Below are 13,844 nucleotides of genomic sequence, written 5' to 3'. Positions count from 1 at the left end.
TTTGAAGAAGTTCAAAATGCATCAGTCCAAGAAAGGGTTCTTGCCTGTATTGCAAGGTGTGAGATTGAGCTCGGCTCAATACCCGACCACGGCAAAAGATAAAGAAGAGATGAGTGTCATCCCCTATGCTTCAGCCATAGGATCTATTATGTATGCCATGCTGTGTACCAGACCTGATGTAAACCTTGCCCTAAGTTTGGTAGGAAGGTACCAAAGTAATCCCGGCAAGGAACACTGGACAGCGGTCAAGAATATCCTGAAGTACCTGAAAAACACAAAGGACATGTTTCTCGTTTATGGAGGTGACGAAGAGCTCATCGTAAAGGGTTACGTCGATGCTAGCTTCGATACAGATCTGGATGACTCTAATTCACAAACCGGATACGTGTATATGTTGAATGGTGGAGCAGTAAGCTGGTGCAGCTGCAAGGAGACCGTCGTGGCGGGATCTACATGTGAAGCAGAGTACATGGCAGCCTCGGAGGCAGCGCATGAAGCAATTTGGGTGAAGGAGTTCATCACCGACCTAGGAGTCATACCCAATGCGTCGGGGCCGATCAAACTCTTTTGTGACAACACTGGAGCTATTGCCCTTGCCAAGGAGCCCAGGTTTCACAAGAAGACCAGGCACATCAAGCGTCGTTTCAACTCCATCTGTGAAAATGTTCAAGATGGAGACATAGATATTTGCAAAGTACATACAGATCTGAATGTCGCAGATCCGTTGACTAAACCACTTTCGCGAGCAAAACATGATCAACACCAGAACTCTATGGGTGTTCGATTCATCACAATGTAACTAGATTATTGACTCTAGTGCAAGTGGGAGACTGTTGGAAATATGCCCTAGAGGCAATAATAAAAGGATTATTATTATATTTCCTTGTTCATGATAATTGTCTTTATTCATTCTATAATTGTATTATCCGGAAATCGTAATACACGTGTGAATACATAGACCATAATATGTCCCTAGTAAGCCTCTAGTTGACTAGCTCGTTGATCAACAGATAGTCATGGTTTCCTGACTATGGACATTAGATGTCGTTGATAACGGGATCACATCATTAGGAGAATGATGTGATGGACAAGACCCAATCCTAAGCATAGCACAAGACCGTGTAGTTCGTTTTGCTAGAGCTTTTCCAATGTCAAGTATCTTTTCCTTAGACCATGAGATCGTGTAACTCCTGGATACCGTAGGAGTGCTTTGGGTGTACCAAACGTCACAACATAACTGGGTGACTATAAAGGTGCACTACAGGTATCTCCGAAAGTGTCTGTTGGGTTGACACGGATCGAGACTGGGATTTGTCACTCCGTATGACGGAGAGGTATCTCTAGGCCCACTCGGTAATGCATCATCATAATGAGCTCAATGTGACCAAGTGTCTGGTCACGGGATCATACATTACGGTACAAGTAAAGTGACTTGCCGGTAACGAGACCGAACGAGGTATTGGGATACCGACGATCGAGTCTCGGGTAAGTAATGTACCGATTGACAAAGGGAATTGTATACGGGGTTGATTGAATCCTCGACATCGTGGTTCATCCGATGAGATCATCGAGGAGCATGCGGGAGCCAACATGGGTATCAAGATCCCGCTGTTGGTTATTGACCAGAGAGTCGTCTCGGTCATGTCTACATGTCTCCCGAACCCGTAGGGTCTACACACTTAAGGTTCGGTGACGCTAGGGTTGTATGAATATGAGTATGCAGCAAACCTAAAGTTCTTCGGAGTCCCGGATGAGATCCCGGACGTCACGAGGAGTTCCGGAATGGTCCGGAGGTAAATAATTATATATGGGAAGTCGAGTTTCGGCCATCGGGAAATTTCGAGGTCCACCGGTATTGTACCGGGACCATCGGAAGGGTCCTGGGGGTCCACCGGCTGGGGCCACCTATCCCGGAGGGCCCCATGGGCTGAAGTGGGAGGGGAACCAGCCCCTGGTGGGTGGTGCACCACCCCCTGGGCCCCCCTCTGCGCCTAGGGTTGGGAACCCTAGGGGAGGGGGCGCCTCCACTTGCCTTGGGGGCACTCCACCCCCATTGTCCCCCCCTAGAGATCCCATCTTTAGGGACGGCGCCCCCCCTGGGGGCCTATATAAAGGAGGGGGGAGGGAGGGCAGCCGCACCCTGAAGTTTTGGCGCCTCCCTCTCCACTGCTACACCTCTCCCTCTCGTAGAAGCTCGGCGAAGCTCTGCCGGAACTCTGCTGCATCCGCCACCACGCCGTCGTGCTGCTGGAACTTCATCAACCTCTCCTTCCCCCTTGCTGGATCAAGAAGGAGGAGACGTCATCCGCTCCGTACGTGTGTTGACCGCAGAGGTGTTGTCCATTCGGCACTTGTTCATCGGTGATTTGGATCACGACGAGTACGACTCGCTCAACCCCGTTCTCTTGAACGCTTCCGCTCGTGATCTACAAAGGTATGTAGATGCACTCCTATCACTCGTTGCTAGATGAACTCATAGATGGATCTTGGTGAAACCGTAGGAAAAATTTTATTTTCTGCAACGTTCCCCAACAGTGGCATCATGAGCTAGGTCTACGTGTAGTTCTCTATTGCACGAGTAGAACACAATTTTGTTGTGGGCGTAGATGTTGTCAACTTTCTTGCCGCTACTAGTATTATTTTGCTTCAGCGGTATTGTGGGATGAAGCGGCCCGGACCGACCTTACACGTACGCTTACGTGAGACATGTTCCACCGACTGACATGCACTAGTTGCATAAGGTGGCTAGCGGGTGTCTGTCTCTTCCACTTTAGTTGGAGCGGATTCGATGAAAAGGGTCCTTATGAACGGTAAATAGAAGTTGACAAATCACATTGTGGCTTTTTCGTAGGTAAGAAAACGTTGTTGCTAGAACCCTATTGCAGCCACGTAAAAGATGCAGCAACAATTAGAGGACGTCTAACTTGTTTTTGCAGCAATTGCCTTGTGATGTGATATGGCCAAAAGTTGTGATGAATGATGAATGATATATTGTGATGTACGGGATCATGTTCTTGTAATAGGAATCACAACTTGCATGTCGATGAGTATGACAACTGGCAGGAGCCATAGGAGTTGTCTTAATTATTGTATGACCTGCGTGTCAATGATTTAACGCCATGTAAGTACTTTACTTTATTGCTAAACCGTTAGCCATAGTAGTAGAAGTAATAGTTGGCGAGCAATTTCATGGAGACACGATGATGGAGATCATGATGATGGAGATCATGGTGTCGTGCCGGTGACAAAGATGATCATGGAGACCCGAAGATGGAGATCAAAGGAGCTATATGATATTGGCCATATCATGTCACTGTTACATAATTTCATGTGATGTTTAGTATGTTTATGCATCTTGTTTACTTAGAACGACGGTAGTAAATAAGATGATCCCTTATAATAATTTCAACAAATTGTTCCCCCTAACTGTGCGCCGTTGCTAAAGTTCATTGTTTCGAAGCTCCACGTGATGATCGGGTGTGATAGATTCTTACGTTCACATACAACGGGTGTAAGACAGTTTTACACATGCGAAAATACTTAGGGTTAACTTGACGAGCCTAGCATGTACAGACATGGCCTCGGAACACAGAGACCGAAAGGTCGAACATGAGTCGTATGGAAGATACGATCAACATGGAGATGTTCACTGATGTTGACTAGTCCGTCTCACGTGATGATCGTACACGGCCTAGTCGACTCGGATCGTGTAACACTTAGATGAGTAGAGGGATGTCTAATCTGAGTGGGAGTTCATTAAATAATTTGATTAGATGAACTTAATTATCATGAGCTTAGTCTAAAACCTTTGCAAATATGTCTTGTACATCAAATGGCCAACGCTCATGTCAACATGAACTTCAACGCGTTGCTAGAGAAAGCCAAGCTGAAAGATGATGGCAGCAACTATACGGACTGGGTCCGGAACATGAGGATCATCCTCATAGCTGCCAAGAAAGCATATGTCCTAGAAGGACCGCTAGGTGATGCACCCATCCCAGAGAACCAAGACGTTATGAACGCTTGGCAGTCACGTGCTGATGATTACTCCCTCGTTCAGTGCGGCATGCTTTACAGCTTAGAACCGGGGCTCCAAAAGCGTTTTGAGCAACACAGCGCATATGAGATGTTCGAGGAGCTCAAAAATGGTTTTCCAAGCTCATGCCCGGGTCGATAGATATGAAGTCTCCGACAAGTTCTATAGTTGTCAGATTGAGGAAAATAGTTCTGTCAGTGAGCACATACTCAAAATGTCTGGGTTACACAACAGCCTGTCCCAACTGGACATTAACCTCCCGGACGAGGCGGTCATTGACAGAATCCTTCAGTCGCTCCCACCAAGCTACAAGAGCTTTGTGATGAACTACAATATGCAGGGGATGGTGAAAACTATTCCTGAAGTATTTTCAATGCTGAAGTCAACAGAGGTAGAAATCAAGAAGAAACATCAAGTGTTGATGATCAATAAAACCACTAAGTTCAAGAAGGGCAAGGGCAAGAAGAACTTCAAGAAGGACGGCAAGGATGTTGCCGCGCTCGGTAAGCCAGTTGCCGGAAGAAGTCAAAGAATGGACCCAAGCCTAAGACCGAGTGCTTTTATTGCAAAGGGAAGGGTCACTGGAAGCGGAACTGCCCCAAATACTTAGCGGACAAGAACGCCGACAATACTAAAGGTATATGTGATATACATGTAATTGAAGTGTACCTTACTAGTACTCGTAGTAACTCCTGGGTATTTGATACCGGTGTCGTTGCTCATATTTGTAACTCACAGCAGGAGCTGCGGAATAAGCGGAGACTGGCGAAGGACGAGGTGACGATGCGCGTCGGGAATGGTTCCAAGGTCGATGTGATCGCCGTCGGCACGCTGCCTCTACATTTACCCACGGGATTAGATTTAAACCTCAATAATTGTTATTTAGTGCCAAGTTTGAGCATGAACATTGTATCTGGATCTCGTTTAATACGAGATGGCTACTCATTTAAATCCGAGAATAATGGTTGTTCTATTTATATGAGAGATATGTTTTATGGTCATGCCTCGATGGTCAATGGTTTATTCTTAATGAATCTCGAACGTAATGTTACACATATTCATAGTGTGAATACCAAAAGATGTAAAGTTGATAACGATAGTCCCACATACTTGTGGCACTGCGGCCTTGGTCACATTGGTGTCAAGCGCATGAAGAAGCTCCATGCTAATGGACTTTTAGAGTCTCTCGATTATGAATCATTTGACACATGCGAACCATGACTCACGGGCAAAATGACCAAGACTCCGTTCTCCGGAACAACGGAGCGAGCAACCAACTTATTGGAAATCATACATACCGATGTGTGCGGTCCAATGAGCGTTGAGGCTCGCGGAGGATATCGTTATGTTCTCACTCTCACTGATGACTTGAGTAGATATGGGTATGTCTACTTGATGAAACACAAGTCTGAGACCTTTGAAAAGTTCAAGGAATTTCAGAATGAGGTAGAGAATCAACGTAACCGAAAGATAAAGTTCCTACGATCAGATCGTGGGGGAGAATACTTAAGTCACGAATTTGGTAAACACTTAAGGAAATGTGGAATCGTTTCACAACTCACGCCGCCTGGAACACCTCTGCGTAACGGTGTGTCCGAACATCGTAATCGCACTCTATTGGATATGGTGCGGTCTATGATGTCTCTTACCGATTTACCGCTATCATTTTGGGGATACGCTGTGACACTCCAATTTTTTTGTGATTTTTGTTTTCAGAGAGAGAGCCTTGCTTGGTTTGAAGAAGGTCATTTAAACCCTTCTTAAAAACCCTCTTGCTAAGTTTGCCCTCTCAAAAATATTTTTCTTGGATTTAGTTTCTTTTTAAAAAGAAAGCATTTTGTTTTGGGGCTTTCATTTGATTTTGGTCCACTCTTGTTTACCATGCTTCTTATGGTAAACCTTCCCCAAAAACCCCTCCTCCCACCTTGGTACAACCCAAACATTCTGTCCAAACTAATAAAATCCATTTTTGGATTTTATTCCAATTATTTCTCTTTCCAAAATAATTCTGTCTTTTCTTTTGAGCCTAGGTTATTTGCAAAGCAAGTACCCTGATGCATTTGATTTTTGACCTCAACTCAACACCACTGGATAGTCCTTTGTACCCACACCCTAGAACCATCTTGATCCACTCTTCTTCTTTTCAAATATTTCAAATTACACGCACTGCATGTTTGGACCAGATTTACCAAATTTGGTGAAATTCATATCTACACTTCTCCAAAAATTCCACCAAAATTCAGGCAACCTCTAGTTGCAATGAGAGACCCCTCCACCAAAAATCAGCTCAAGGAAAAATCCCTAGATGCCAGAATCATTCTGTCGAACACCTTGCATGCACTAGTACTGTTCATATTCAGTAAATTCAGAGTTCAGTGTCGTTCTCCGTCAGTAACTTCAGTCACATGTCCACAGTTCCCTTGGCACGTTGCTCGCAGCCTATCCTTCTTGTCCGGAGCTTCACACGAACGCTTGGCGCGTTCCTGGCGTCGGTGGCACCCTGGCCCGCCTGCGCCGGCGTGCTTTGCGGCGGCAGAACCACCGTAGCGGCCGACAGGGAGCAAAACTGCGGCGTAACACCGTTCGGCGCCGCCCAAGCGTCCTGGTAGCTCCGCATGGCCACCTCCTTGCCAGCCCACGCATGCGGCACCGTCGCCATGGCCTGGCACGCGCAGAGCGCGTTCTCTACCGCCGACGGGCCGTCCGGCCGTTCCGTCGAGGGCAGACCGTAACCAACCCTACCGTGCTGAGTTGGACACAGAAACGGCACCAATACTCCACCTAGGCAATGCTCAAGCTCCTAAGCCGACCGTCCAGCCACAGCGCCGCCGTAATCAACTCGCCAGACTTATCCGTTCACGGCAACCGACTCGGGCCGGCTATATGTAGCACCCCCGAGCTTGCTCTCGCCCCCGCACGACTCCATCACCTCACTAGACCCCGCCTAGCCACTGGGAGAGCCTCGAGGGGCCTTTCTTCTTCGAATCCGGCCATCTCCGTCTGCCTCGGGCTCCGGCAAGGTTCTCTTCGGTGAGGACTCCTCCGCCGCCCTGTTCTTGCCCGTAACCTCGTACCGCCTCCAGTAGGCTAACCCCCTCCTCAATTTGAACACCGCACCTCCCTCCGGCGAGATACACGACTGCCCGAACCGCCGTCCGCCGGAGCAAGGGCCGCCGTCGACACGGTGCTCGCCAGCGACCACCACCACCACCCACAGACGCGGAACAGTGCACTGACCTCGAAGGTAACCCCCGATCACCTTGCCTCGCCGTGGATCGCCGCCGGCGACCACCGCACCTCTCGGGCGCCGTCGCGCTCTGTTTCCTTCGTTTGAAATTTCAAACCCGATAGGTGGAGCCCGCCTGTCAGCCTCACAGCCGTTTCTTTTAAACGAAATGTTATTCTGGACTTTTCCGCAGAGCCCCCTGGAAACTTTCTGTTTCATTACAGATGGATCCTTGGACCAAAACTCTTATAACTATTTAACAGAAAAGGAATCAAGTTGTCCACCACCACTTTTCCTCGAGCTAGTAGTATGCCACCATATCACTGTGTCATAACCGCCCTTATGTGAGATATTGGCGAGTTGTAATAAATCATTGAGCAGCCTCAGCTCAATCCTGTAATATATTTGATGCTACTGGTTCCCTGTTTATCAAGCACTTGTCTACTAGAAAGGATGACTTTTTCCTATACTGGGATTTAAAGATCGATTTTCTCAATATTTATTTATTGAAAAAGTCGGTCGTGACAGACTTGGTAACCAGAGCCAGGCTGACTATAGGAAGCCACTAGGTGCGATCGCTAATTTAATTATTAGCATGAGAGAGTTTATTCATATTTCTACAAATGTAGTCATTTTTTTCTGACAGTCAGCATAAAAATTTATGATCTGATCAATCAGAATTTTTGCCTACTTTTGTAGATGGCCGGTAGCGAATGCGAGTCTCAAATGTTCGCCAACGTGCCTGAGGGGTTCGTCAAACTCCTCTCCTTCATCGTTCAGGTCGCGATGGGGCAATCCGTGCGCCCAGTCTTCACACTTTATCCGCACAAGATCAACGACAGTCTGACCATGCACCAGGCCGCGGTGCAATTCAGGGGAGGGAGTGTTGAGATGCGCCGCTTCCGTTTCTTGGGGAGAGCCATGCCTACAGAAAGGCATGCTATGCAGATGGCAGCCCGCGAGGCGATAGCTCGTCTTCGGGATGTCCTTCCTACAATGAAGACCCGTCGCTATCGCTACCTTCCATGCCATGTGCCTTACACCTGTCACTACTCATTCTCTTGCCCCAGAGGAGAGCGAGACGAGGCCTTTGAGATGCTTGTCGAGTACCTCCGAGCCCTGGAGGCAGCCTTTGACAGCATGGTGGACGACCTCGTAGCTGCCCGCATGGACTCAGTTCATGGCTGTGCTGCTAACAGGAGGGAACTCCTACACACCGCTCCACCGCTGACTTTTATCTCGTCCTTAGCTTCTCATTCACCTACCATTCTCGCCACTGCTCGTCGTCTGCCTACCACTTAGGAATTTAACCAGGCTATTGCACTCACTCCCGTTCGCGCTGCACCACTTTTTGCACCCACTCCCATACGTGCTACTCCACCTATTCTGCCCACTCTTATTCGGGTTACTCCGCCTATGGCACCTGCTCCATCATCTCAGTGCAGCGTTCCTCGTCTGGAACCTATTAGCGAGGAGGAAGTTGATTCCCCAACGTCACTGCATCTCACCCTCGGCAGGCCAACAGAGATCCTCACCATCTCCGACTGAGTGCGCGTAGACGCCTTGCGATGTACCGACTTGTGTAATATGTTTATATGTACATAGGTTGTGAGAAGTAGCCTGTTTGCGCATCATGTAGGATCTGGAGGAGTGCCCTAGTTAAATAACAGGTCAGGATTATGTACGCATATCCTGAGTGATGTAATGTATAATTATGCTTGCGTGTAAGATATGTAATAGTCCTTCTCCACGCGCAATCGTTTGTTTCCAAAAATATCCTGGAGTCTTAAAAAAATGTTCTTTGTGTGTGATTTTATTGACTTTTGCGACTCTCTTCCTTGTCTTACGAGTTCACAAAATATATCCCCAGAGTGAAAGATGTCTCGTCCCTGGACGCGCTCCATGCCAAATCAGCCAGAGGAAAATTATGGCACACCGCAAAACCACAATTTCACTCAGGGTCAGACAAGTCAACCGGACGGTGAAACAGCTTTTACACAAGTGTGTCATCTGTATGAACAGAGTCAGCAACAACACCAGGAAATGATGAACCAATTCATCAATATGGGAAGTAACCGTGGTCAATATCAACCGCAATCCAAATTATCTGAGTTACAGAAGACGCGTCCTCCAACATTTTCTCAAACTGACAAGCCTCTTGAGGCCGAAGACTGGCTTCGAGACATGGAGAGAAAATTAATTATTGCACAGTGTTCAGACCGTGAAAAAGTATTGTATGCACCACATTATCTCACAGGAGCAGCTGCATCGTGGTGGGAAAACTTCCTGCACATGCACCCCAACGAAAATGAAATCACCTGGGAAAATTTCAAAGAAGGTTTTCATGGGGCACATATTCCTAAGAGCGTCATGAAAATCAAGAAGAAAGAATTCGATGAACTCAAGCAAAGGACCATGACAGTGTCAGAATACAACAGCCAATTTACTCTGCTATCTCCCTATGCCAATGAAGAGCGCATGACTGAAAGCAAGAAGATGGAAAAATTCTTGGAAGGCTTGGCACCCGCCCTTAAGTGCCAGCTAGTTGTGCATACCTTTCCAGATTTTAAAACACTGGTGGATAAGGCCATTACTCTGGAAAATGAGCGACGTAGCCTGGAAGATTTCCGCAAACGCAAAAGGGACCAGACTACTTTTGCTCGCAACCCCAGAAACAAGACGGAATTTCAGAAGGGTGGAACACACAAAACCCCGACGGAAAATTCACGTCAAATCAAGAATTTCCATGCAAGAGACAAAGAGTTCACCTATCGCCCAGGCGTTACCTGTTATGCTTGTGGAGAAGAAGGGCACTATGCTAAGCAGTGCCCCAAGCCAAGGAACTCGACCCCGAAGCTCAATAATGGTGGCAATAATTCAGCACCAAAGCAAAGCAATTTCAACCCCAACAACAACCACCGGAAAGGTCACCTGAACCACGTGACCCGAGAGGAAGCACAGAACGACCCAGATATCGTACTCGGTACGTACCCCGTCAACACAATACCTGCCATGGTTTTGTTTGATTCTGGAGCTTCTGACTCATTCGTTTTGAAAAATTTTGCTTTGCAAAATAATTTTTCGATGATTCCCTTGGAAAAATCAATGATCATCAAGTCCCCTGGAATTAAGCAAGTGACCCAGAGTTACTGTCAAGGTGTGGTTATTGAATTTGAAGGATTGAAGTTTTACGCCAACCTTATTGTATTGGAATGCAAAGGACTGGATGTCATCCTAGGGATGGATTGGTTAACCACCAACAAAGGTTTTATTGACTGCTTCAACCGTACCGTGATTCTCCACACCATCATGGGAAGAAAATAAAAGTTTCAGCCAAAGAGAGACAAATACCTCGGCAACCTATATTAAACAAGTTGGATGTTTCTGAGCTAACCACGGTTCCAGTAGTGTGTGAATTTCCAGACGTATTTCCAGAAGAGCTACCAGGCATGCCACCGGACCGAGATATAGAATTCAGCATTGAACTAGCACCCGGAACCGCTCCCATTTACAAGAAACCATACAGAATGGCACCCTCCGAATTAGTAGAGTTGAAGAAGCAAATAAAAGAATTATTGGAGAAAGGATACATATGAGCCAGCTCCTCACCTTGGGGTTCTCCAATTTTATTTGCCAAGAAGAAGGATGGAACAATGAGGTTGTGTATTGATTATCGAGCTCTCAACATGGTCACAATCAAGAATAAATACCCAATGCCCCTAATAAATGATTTATTTGATCAGCTTGCACAGGCCAAGGTCTTCTCAAAAATTGACTTGAGATCAGGATACCACCAATTAAAAGTACGAACAGAAGATATTCCCAAGACCGCCTTCACCTCCAGATATGGGCTGTATGAGTTCACAGTGATGCCATTCGGGCTAACCAACGCCCCCGCATATTTTGTTCACCTCATGAACAAAGTATTTATGAAGTATATGGACAAGTTTGTTGTGGTATTCATCGATGATATCCTGATATATTCCAAAACACCAGAAGAGCACGCCGAACATCTCAAAATTGTACTCGGAGAACTCAGGAAACATCAACTGTACGCCAAATTCAGCAAATGTGAATTTTGGCTAAGGCAGGTGGGTTTTCTGGGCCACGTGCTAACCCAAGAAGGTATTGTAGTAGACCCGGAAAAAGTCAAGGACGTACTTGGCTGGAAACCACCAGCTAACATAATGGACGTACGGAGTTTCTTGGGAACGGCAGGCTATTATCGGAGATTTATTGAAGGATTCTCCACTATAGCAAAGCCCATGACACAATTGCTCAAGAAAGGCAAGAAGTTTGAATGGACAGAAGCATGTGAGAAAAGCTTCCAAGAGCTAAAAAGCAAATTAACAACGGCACCAGTACTAATTGTGCCAGATATACACAAGAATTTTGAGGTATATTGTGACGCATCCCGGAAAGGCCTCGGATGTGTATTGATGCAAGAAGGCAAGGTAGTTGCGTATGTCTCCAGACAACTACGCAAGCATGAGGAGAATTATCCCACTCATGACTTGGAATTAGCAGCGGTCATCCATGCACTCAAGGAATGGAGACACTTCCTACTTGGAAATCGTTGTGAGATATACACAGACCATAAGAGTCTTAAGTATATTTTCACACAGCCAGAGCTAAATCTACGGCAACGACGCTGGTTAGAGTTGGTGAAGGATTATGATGTTGGAATCCACTATCATCCTGGAAGAGCAAATGTTGTGGCAGATGCACTTAGTCGAAATCCCAGCACGGACGACGACAATATACCAAAGTTGAGGCCAGAATTTCAGCAGGAATTTGCCAGACTCAATCTAATAATGGTTACCGAAGGCAGTGTGTCGAATATAGAAATACAGCCTACCCTGATGGAAAGGATCAAGGAAGCCCAGCACGGACACCCCAGCATTGAGGGCATAAAAAGAAAAGTAAGTTTGGGAAGAGCCTCAGAATTCAACGTAGATGAGCAAGGAATATTGTGGTACGGAGAGAGGCTATGCGTACCAAATGTCAAGGACCTCAAACAGCAGATATTGACTGAAAGTCACACAGCTCCGTATTCAATCCATCCTGGAGGGACAAAAATGTATAAAGACCTTCAAGCAAAATTTTTGGTGGCACGGTATGAAGAGAGATATAGCCATGTTCATTGCATGTTGTGACTCTTGTCAACGTATCAAGGCCGAGCACCAGAAACCAGCCGGACTGTTAAAGCCGAATAAGATACCCGAGTGGAAGTGGGACGAGATTGGAATGGATTTTATTGTTGGACTGCCACGGTCAAGACACGGAAACGACGCCATATGGGTCATAACCGACAGATTAACCAAAGTAGCACATTTTCTTCCGGTAAAGACAATTCACACCACTCAGAGGCTGGCCAGACTTTATCTTGCCCGTATCGTCTGCCTGCATGGAGTCCCGAAGACTATTATATCTGACAGAGGCACACAGTTCGTCTCTAGATTTTGGGATCACCTGCAACAGGCACTGGGAACCCAACTAGCCTTCAGTACCGCATACCACCCCCAGACTGATGGCAGACTGAACGCGTAAACCAAATCCTAGAAGACATGCTAAGAGCCTGTGTCCTCACCTACGGGAACAGTTGGGAAGAAAGTTTGCCATATGCAGAGTTCGCATACAACAACAGCTATCAAGCCAGCTTGCAAATGGCACCCTTTGAAGCTCTATATGGGAGAAGATGTCGTACCCCGCTAAATTGGTCAGAGACCGCAGACAGCCATATCTTCGGCCCAGATATGCTCAAGGAGCCCGAGGAGAAAGTTAAGACAATTAGAGATCGACTCAAAACAGCTCAAAGTCGGCAAAAGAGTTATACGACCGAAAGCATCGGGAAATCTGTTTTGAACCCGGAGAATTGGTATACCTAAGAGTTTCTCCTATGAAGGGTCTGCAACAATTCAGGATTAAGGGAAAGCTAGCACCAAGATTCATCGGACCATTTCTTATAGTGGCCCGAAGAGGCACGGTAGCCTACCAGCTAGACCTACCCGGAGACTTATCCGGTATCCACAACGTGTTTCACATCTTGCACTTGAGAAAATACGTGAGCAACCCAGAGAAGCAAGTTTCACATGAGTATATTGACGTGCAACCAGACCTCACTTACCGGGAGCACCCAATAAAAATATTAGAAGAGTCTGAGAGGAGGACCCGACAGAAAACCATTAAGTTTTTCAGAGTTCAGTGGAGTAATCACACCAAGAATGAAGCAACTTGGGATAGCGAGGATTTTCTTCGGACAGAGCACCCACACATGTTTAAGGATCAGCTGAAATCTCGGGGACGAGATTTTTCCTAAGGGGGTAGGTGCTGTGACACTCCAAAAATTTTGTGATTTTTGTTTTCAGAGAGAGAGACTTGCTTGGTTTGAAGAAGGTCATTTAAACCCTTCTTAAAAACCCTCTTGCTAAGTTTGCCCTCTCAAAAATATTTTTCTTGGATTTAGTTTCTTTTTAAAAAGAAAGCCTTTTGTTTTTGGGCTTTCATTTGATTTTGGTCCACTCTTGTTTACCATGCTTCTTATGGTAAAACTTCCCCAAAAACCCCTCCTCCCACCTTGGT

The sequence above is a fragment of the Triticum dicoccoides genome, chromosome 4B, assembly GCF_002162155.2.
Source record: "Triticum dicoccoides isolate Atlit2015 ecotype Zavitan chromosome 4B, WEW_v2.0, whole genome shotgun sequence".
NCBI classification, from domain to species: Eukaryota; Viridiplantae; Streptophyta; class Magnoliopsida; order Poales; family Poaceae; genus Triticum; species Triticum dicoccoides.
Note: the sequence above shows the minus strand (reverse complement) of the source record.